The sequence below is a fragment of the Pristiophorus japonicus genome, chromosome 3 (genome assembly GCF_044704955.1).
Source record: "Pristiophorus japonicus isolate sPriJap1 chromosome 3, sPriJap1.hap1, whole genome shotgun sequence".
In the NCBI taxonomy this organism is placed as follows: Eukaryota; Metazoa; Chordata; class Chondrichthyes; family Pristiophoridae; genus Pristiophorus; species Pristiophorus japonicus.
Genome location: NC_091979.1, coordinates 327,674,662 through 327,683,288, shown reverse-complemented (window position 1 = coordinate 327,683,288; position 8,627 = coordinate 327,674,662). Strand labels below are relative to the sequence as shown.

Here is an 8,627-nt window from a genome sequence, read left to right as displayed (position 1 = left end):
GAAGAAGCTTGCAGGGAACATTAAGGCGGATTGCAAAAGTTTCTATAGGTATGTAAAGAGAAAAAGGTTGGTGAAGACAAACGTAGGTCCCCTGCAGTCAGAATCAGGGGAAGTCATAACGGGGAACAAAGAAATGGCGGATCAATTGAACAAGTACTTTGGTTCGGTATTCACTAAGGAGGATACAAACAACCTTCCGGATATAAAAGGGGTCAGAGGGTCTAGTAAGGAAGAGGAACTGAGGGAAATCTTTATTAGTCGGGAAATTGTGTTGGGGAAATTGATGGGATTGAAGGCAGATAAATCCCCAGGGCCTGATGGCCTGCATCCTAGAGTACTTAAGGAGGTGGCCTTGGAAATAGCGGATGCATTGACAGTCATTTTCCAACATTCCATTGACTCTGGATCAGTTCCTATGGAGTGGAGGGTAGCCAATGTAACCCCACTTTTTAAAAAAGGAGGGAGAGAGAAAACAGGGAATTATAGACCGGTCAGCCTGACCTCAGTAGTGGGTAAAATGATGGAATCAATTATTAAGGATGTCATAGCAGTGCATCTGGAAAATGGTGACATGATAGGTCCAAGTCAGCATGGATTTGTGAAAGGGAAATCATGCTTGACAAATCTTCTGGAATTTTTTGAGGATGTTTCCAGTAAAGTGGACAAAGGAGAACCAGTTGATGTGGTATATTTGGACTTTCAGAAGGCTTTCGACAAGGTCCCACACAAGAGATTAATGTGCAAAGTTAAAGCACATGGGATTGGGGGTAGTGTGCTGACGTGGATTGAGAACTGGTTGTCAGACAGGAAGCAAAGAGTAGGAGTAAACGGGTACTTTTCAGAATGGCAGGCAGTGACTAGTGGAGTGCCGCAAGGTTCTGTGCTGGGGCCCCAGCTGTTTACATTGTACATTAATGATTTAGACGAGGGGATTAAATGCAGTATCTCCAAATTTGCGGATGATACTAAGTTGGGTGGCAGTGTGAGCTGCGAGGAGGATGCTATTAGGCTGCAGAGTGACTTGGATAGGTTAGGTGAGTGGGCAAATGCATGGCAGATGAAGTATAATGTGGATAAATGTGAGGTTATCCACTTTGGTGGTAAAAACAGAGAGACAGACTATTATCTGAATGGTGACAGATTAGGAAAAGGGAAGGTGCAACGAGACCTGGGTGTCATGGTACATCAGTCATTGAAGGTTGGCATGCAGGTACAGCAGGCGGTTAAGAAAGCAAATGGCATGTTGGCCTTCATAGCGAGGGGATTTGAATACAGGGGCAGGGAGGTGTTGCTACAGTTGTACAGGGCCTTGGTGAGGCCACACCTGGAGTATTGTGTACAGTTTTGGTCTCCTAACTTGAGGAAGGACATTCTTGCTATTGAGGGAGTGCAGCGAAGGTTCACCAGACTGATTCCCGGGATGGCGGGACTGACCTATCAAGAAAGATTGGATCAATTGGGCTTGTATTCACTGGAGTTCAGAAGAATGAGAGGGGACCTCATAGAAACGTTTAAAATTCTGACGGGTTTAGACAGGTTAGATGCAGAAAGAATGTTCCCAATGTTGGGGAAGTCCAGAACCAGGGGTCACAGTCTGAGGATAAGGGGTAAGCCATTTAGGACCGAGATGAGGAGAAACTTCTTCACCCAGAGAGTGGTGAACCTGTGGAATTCTCTACCACAGAAAGTAGTTGAGGCCAATTCACTAAATATATTCAAAAGGGAGTTAGATGAAGTCCTTACTACTCGGGGGATCAAGGGTTATGGCGAGAAAGCAGGAAGGGGGTACTGAAGTTTCATGTTCAGCCATGAACTCATTGAATGGCGGTGCAGGCTAGAAGGGCTGAATATCCTGCTCCTGCACCTATTTTCTATGTTGTGAGTGTGGCAGGAATTGATCCCGTGTTTCTCTGCCTTTATACATCGGAACAGGAGTGGCCATTCCTCAGCAAGTGGTTAAAATCTGGAATACACTGCTCTAAAGGGCGGTGGAGTCAGACTCATTCTTATCTTTCAAAACGAGTTGGATAAATATCCGAATGAAAAAAATTGCACAGCTGTGGGTAAATGACAGGGGAGTGAGACTTGTTGAGAGTTGGCATGGGCTCGACGGGCTGCAACCATTCCCTTATTCTTTGATTGTATAAGTTAGTGGCACATTTAATAGTGTGCATGTCAGCAGAATATTGAAAGGGACATGGATTCAGTCGGCACAACGAGAGGCATCTGATTCAGAAGATTTGGGTGCACGAAAATTCGGGTTTAATGACTTTAAAAGCATCATTTTTGTTTTGTGAAGATTCGGTCAGAAAAATGTTTGGGAAAAGAATTTTTTGCTGAAAAGGGCTCAGCACTTCATCTTCTTTTTGGCTGTTAGGGTCACACTTCTTTTCGATGGTATTCTTCCAGACTGTATATTTTCTTTGCTGTTTCACAATAACCAGTCCCTTGCACTACAGTCTATCTCACTGTTTCCAACGTCCCATGTACATGTTACCAGCAAGGAACATTTTGAAGCAGACTTCTAAAGCACACTGTCCAATATGGTTTATGGATTCAGAGGTAAAGTGCAGAGCACAGATAAGTTATTCAATTAAGGACTCTCCTTCAGTTAACATTTCTTTAGTTGTGCAAATGAAGATCATCAGTCAATTAATGATGTTTTCCCATGAAGGCAGGATAACATTTAATGATTATGCATTTTCTAAGTAAAAGCCCATGTGATTCAGGGCGAAGTGGCAAATTGGATCCAAATTTGGCTCAGAGGCAGGAAGCAAAGGGTAATGTTTGATGGGTGATTTTGTGACTGGAAGGATGTTTCCAGTGGGGTTCCACAGTTTTCAGTGCCAGATCCATTGCTTTTATGGTATTTATCAATGATCTAAACTTGATTATAGGTGTTATGATCACGAAGTTTTCAGGTGTTTTTAAAATAGGCAGTGGGTTGATAATGAAGAAGAAAGCTGGAGACTACAGGAAGATATCAATCAACTGATAAGGGGGTAGAGCAGTGGCAAATGGAATTTAATCCAGAGATGTGAGAGATCGCGCATTTGTGGAGGGCTAACAAGGAAAGGGAATACACATCAACTGGTATGACATTGAGAAGTGTAGAGGAACAAAGGTAACTGGGATTGCTTGTCCACAGATCCCTGAAGGTAGCTGGCCAGTTGGAAAAGTTGGTTAAGAAGTCATATGGAATGGTTGCATTTATTGGCAGAAGCAAGGAACAGAACAGCAAGTGGTTTATGCTAGAACTGTATAAAATTCTGGTTAGGCCACAGCTGGAGTACTGCGTGCAGTTCTAGACACCGCATTGAAGGAAGGACGTGAATACGCTGGAGAGGGTACAGAGGAGCTTTACGTAGTTGTTGCCGGCAGTGGAGCAACTTTGCTATGAGGACAGATTGGATAGGATGGGTTTGTTTTCCTTGGAACAGAGGAGGCTGATGGGCGACAGTATTGAGGTGTATAAAAATAGGAAGGGCCTAGATATTGTTGTTTAAAAGGGTCTATTTCACATAGCGGCGTGGTCAACAACCAGGCTGCATAATTTAAAAGTAATTAGTGTAAGGGTTAAAGGGGATTTGAAGTGAACATTCTGCATGCAGATGTTTGTGGGGGTCTCAAACTCACTGCCTGAAAGTGTGGTGCAGGCAGAAACCCTCACCACATTTAACAAGTTCTGAGATGTGCACATGAAATGCAATAAGGTGCAGGGGGACACACCTAAAACTGGGCATTTGTTGGCCGGTGCAGATACGATGGGCTTAAATGACTCCTTCCATGCTGTAAACCTCTATGATTATATAATTATCGGTTAGGATTACTTTCATGATGCAAAACGTGGCATCAGATAATTAATGGTGTTTCCAGTGAAGAAGTGTTCGTGCAAGCTGGGGATCGAACTCAGGAAGCTGAGATGAAGCATCTTATGAGGTTGCTGTTCGGTGTACGGGGAGCGTTGTCTCGAACGGTGGCATTTCGCAGCCCAGTGAAGGGCGGTAAACCGCTGTTTGATGCTGCATTCTCCGCTTTCCGCCGGCAGCGGCTGATTGGAGAGTGTGGGAGCGGAAGTTAGGGCTTGTCCCTCCCTCACTCATTCTGGAGCTGGGGAAGAGCGATTAGTCGATGGGTTTGTTTGTGGCTTTAATTTTCTGTTGTGAAGCGTGGTGGCGTGGCAGGATCCTTTAATAAAAGCTCACAGCTGACCTGAATGCACGGAATGTGAAGCTTTGAGATATGGTTTCTCCAGCGTCAGGGCTGGAAACGGGAGGGAGTGAGAGACACTGTGAAGAATTTGAGTGTGAACAGAACGGCAGAGAGAAATCAGCAAATGGAACAGCATCGTGAGACACTGCACTCTGTTAACATTGAACCACTAATATGAATGATTTAATTTTATCTTATCATTAATTGAACACGTTTGCATAATGTTTCCGCCCGGTTTCGAACCGGGGACCTTTCGCGTGTGAGGCGAACGTGATAACCACTACACTACGGAAACGCTGTGGCAGTAGCATTGTTGGGAACATAACCAGAGCTTTAACCTCAACAGCTGGACTACACTTATGGAGCTTGTGTCACGAGAATAGAATGACGGTGCTATATTTAGCAAGGTTGTGAGTGTGGCAGGAATTGATCCCGTGTTTCTCTGCCTTTATACATAGGAACAGGAGTGGCCATTCCTCAGCAAGTGGTTAAAATCTGGAATACACTGCTCGAAAGGGCGGTGGAGTCAGACTCATTCTTATCTTTCAAAACGAGTTGGATAAGTATCCGAATGAAAAAAATTGCACAGCTGTGTGTAAATGACAGGGGAGTGAGACTTGTTGAGAGTTGGCATGGGCTCGACGGGCTGCAACCATTCCCTTATTCTTTGATTGTATAAGTTAGTGGCACATTTAATAGTGTGCATGTCAGCAGAATATTGAGAGGGACATGGATTCAGTCGGCACAACGAGAGGCATCTGATTCAGAAGATTTGGGTGCACGAAAATTCGGGTTTAATGACTTTAAAAGCATCATTTTTGTTTTGTGAAGATTCGGTCAGAAAAATGTTTTGGAAAAGAATTTTTTGCTGAAAAGGGCTCAGCACTTCATCTTCTTTTTGGCTGTTCGGGTCACACTTCTTTTCGATGGTATTCTTCCAGAATGTATATTTTCTTTGCTGTTTCACAATAACCAGTCCCTTGCACTACAGTCTATCTCACTGTTTCCAACGTCTCATGTACATGTTACCAGCAAGGAACATTTTGAAGCAGACTTCTAAAGCACACTGTCCAATATGGTTTATGGATTCAGAGGTAAAGTGCAGAGCACAGATAAGTTATTCAATTAAGGACTCTCCTTCAGTTAACATTTCTTTAGTTGTGCAAATGAAGATCATCAGTCAATTAATGATGTTTTCCCATGAAGGCAGGATAACATTTAATGATTATGCATTTTCTAAGTAAATGCCCATGTGATTCAGGGCGAAGTGGCATATTGGATCCAAATTTTGCTCAGAGGCAGTAAGCAAAGGGTAATGTTTGATGGGTGTTTTTGTGACTGGAAGGATGATTCCAGTGGGGTTCCGCAGTTTTCAGAGCCAGATCCATTGCTTTTTATGGTATTTATCAATGATCTAAACTTGAATATAGGTGTTATGATTTCGAAGTTTTCAGATGTTATTAAAATAGGCAGTGGGTTGATAATGAAGAAGAAAGCTGGAGACTCCAGGAAGATATCAATCAACTGATAAGGGGGTAGAGCAGTGGCAAATGGAATTTCATCCAGAGATGTGAGTGATAGCGCATTTGTGGAGGGCTAACAAGGAAAGGGAATACACATCAACTGGTATGACATTGAGAAGTGTAGAGGAACAAAGGTAACTGGGATTGCTTGTCCACAAATCCCTGAATGTAGCTGGCCAGTTGGAAAAGTTGGTTAAGAAGTCATATGGAATGGTAGCCTTTATTGGCAGAAGCAAGGAACAGAACAGCAAGTGGGTTATGCTAGAACTGTATAAAATTCTGGTTAGGCCACAGCTGGAGTACTGCGTGCAGTTCTGGTCACCGCATTGAAGGAAGGACGTGAATACGCCGGAGAGGGTACAGAGGAGATTTACGTAGATGTTGCCGGGAGTGGAGCAACTTTGCTATGAGGACAGATTGGATAGGATGGGTTTGTTTTCCTTGGAACAGAGGAGGCTGATGGGCGACAGCATTGAGGTTTATAAAAATAGGAGGGGCCTAGATATTGTAGATTGAAAGGTTCTATTTCACAGAGTGGAGTGGTCAACAACCAGGCTGCATAATTTAAAAGTAATTAGTGTAAGGGTTAAAGGGGATTTGAAGTGAACATTCTGCAAGCAGATGTTTGTGAGGGTCTCAAACTCACTGCCTGAAAGTGTGGTGCAGGCAGAAACCATCACCACATTTAACAAGTTCTTAGATGTGCGCATGAAATGCAATAAGGTGAATGGGTACTCACCTAAAACTGGGCATTTGTTGGCCGGTGCAGATACGATGGGCTTAAATGACTCCTTCCATGCTGTAAACATCTATGATTATATAATTATCGGTTAGGATTACTTTCATGATGCAAAACGTGGCAATTAGATAATTAATGGTGTTTCCAGTGAAGAAGTGTTCGTGCAAGCTGGGGCTCGAACTCAGGAAGTTGAGATGAAGCATCTTATGAGGCTGCTGTTTGGTGTACGGGGAGCGTTGTCTCGGACGGTGGCATTTTGCAGCCCAGTGAAGGGTGGTAAACCGCTGTTTGATGTTGCATTCTCCGCTCTCCACCGGCTGCCACTGGTTGGAGAGTGTGGGAGCGGAAGTTAGGGCTTGTCCCGCCCTCACTCACTCTGGAGCTGGGGAAGAGCGATTAGTCGATGGGTTTGTTTGTGGCTTTAATTTTCTGTTGTGAAGCGTGGTGGCGTGGCAGGATCCTTTAATAATCTCTCACAGCTGACCTGAATGCACGGAATGTGCAGCTTTGAGATATGGTTTCTCCAGCGTCAGGGCTGGAAACGGGAGGGAGTGAGAGACACTGTGCAGAATTTGAGTGTGTACAGAACTGCAGAGAGAAATCAGCAAATGGAACAGCATCGTGAGACACTGCACTCTGTTATTATTGAACCACGAATATGAATGATTTAATTTTATCTAATCATAAATTGAACACGTTTGCATAATGTTTCCGCCCGGTTTCGAACCGGGGACCTTTCGCGTGTTAGGCGAACGTGATAACCACTACACTACGGAAATGCTGTGGCAGCAGCATTGTTGGGAACATAACCAGAGCTTTAACCTCAACAGCTGGACTACACTTATGGAGCTTGTGTCACGAGAATAGAATGACGGTGCGAAATTTAGCAAGGTTGTGAGTGTGGCAGGAATTGATCCCGTGTTTCTCTGCCTTTATACATGGGAACAGGAGTGGCCATTCCTCAGCAAGTGGTTAGAATCTGGAATACACTGCTCTAAAGGGCGGTGGAGTCAGACTCAATCTTATCTTTCAAACCGAGTTGGATAAGTATCCTAATGAAAGAAATTGCACAGCTTTGGGTAAATGACAGGGGAGTGAGACTTGTTGAGAGTTGGCATGGGCTCGACGGGCTGCAACCATTCCCTTATTCTTTGATTCTATAAGTTGTGGCACATTTAATAGTGTGCATGTCAGCAGCATATTGAAAGGGACATGGATTCAGTCGGCACAACGAGAGGCATCTGATTCAGAAGATTCGGGTGCACGAAAATTCGGGTTTAATGACTTTAAAAGCATAATTTTTGTTTTGTGAAGATTCGGTCTGAGAAATGTTTGGGAAAAGCATTTTTTGCTGAAAAGGGCTCAGCACTTCATCTTCTTTTTGGCTGTTAGGGCCACACTTCTTTTCGATGGTATTCTTCCAGAATGTATATTTTCTTTGCTGTTTCACAATAACCAGTCCCTTGCACTACAGTCTATCTCATTGTTTCCAACGTCCCATGTACATGTTACCAGCAAGGAACATTTTGAAACAGACTTCTAAAGCACAGTGTCCAAAATGGTTTATGGATTCAGAGTTAAAGTGCAGAGCACAGCTAACTTATTCAATTAAGGACTCTCCTTCAGTTAACATTTCTTTAGTTGTGCAAATGAAGATCATCAGACAATTAATGATGTTTTCCCATGAAGGCAGGATAACATTTAATGATTATGCATTTTCTAAGTAAAAGCCCATGTGATTCAGGGCGAAGTGGCAAATTGGATCCAAATTTGGCTCAGAGGCAGGAAGCAAAGGCTAATGTTTGATGGGTGTTTTTGTGACTGGAAGGATGTTTCCAGTGGGGTTCCACAGTTTTCAGTGCCAGATCCATTGCTTTTTATGGTATTTATCAATGATCTAAACTTGAATATAGATGTTATGATTCCGAAGTTTTCAGGTGTTATTAAAATAGGCAGTGTGGTTGATAATGAAGAAGAAAGCTGGAGACTCCAGGAAGATAACAATCAACTGATAAGGTGGTAGAGCAGTGGCAAATTGAATTTAAACCAGAGATGTGAGAGATCGCGCATTTGTGGAGGGCTAACAAGGAAAGGGAATACACATCAACTGGTATGACATTGAGAAGTGTAGAGGAACAAAGGTAACTGGGATT

At 43.4% G+C, this 8,627-nt stretch overlaps 2 non-coding genes across 2 annotated transcripts; both read right to left on the bottom strand.

Annotated features, from left to right (window-relative positions):
• Positions 1-4,434: 4,434 nt before the first annotated feature.
• trnav-cac (transfer RNA valine (anticodon CAC)) lies at positions 4,435-4,507 on the bottom strand. Its single transcript has one exon. It is a non-coding gene; the product is annotated as a tRNA-Val (tRNA).
• Positions 4,508-7,180: 2,673 nt separating this feature from the next.
• trnav-aac (transfer RNA valine (anticodon AAC)) lies at positions 7,181-7,253 on the bottom strand. The gene has a single exon. It is a non-coding gene; the product is annotated as a tRNA-Val (tRNA).
• Positions 7,254-8,627: the final 1,374 nt, after the last annotated feature.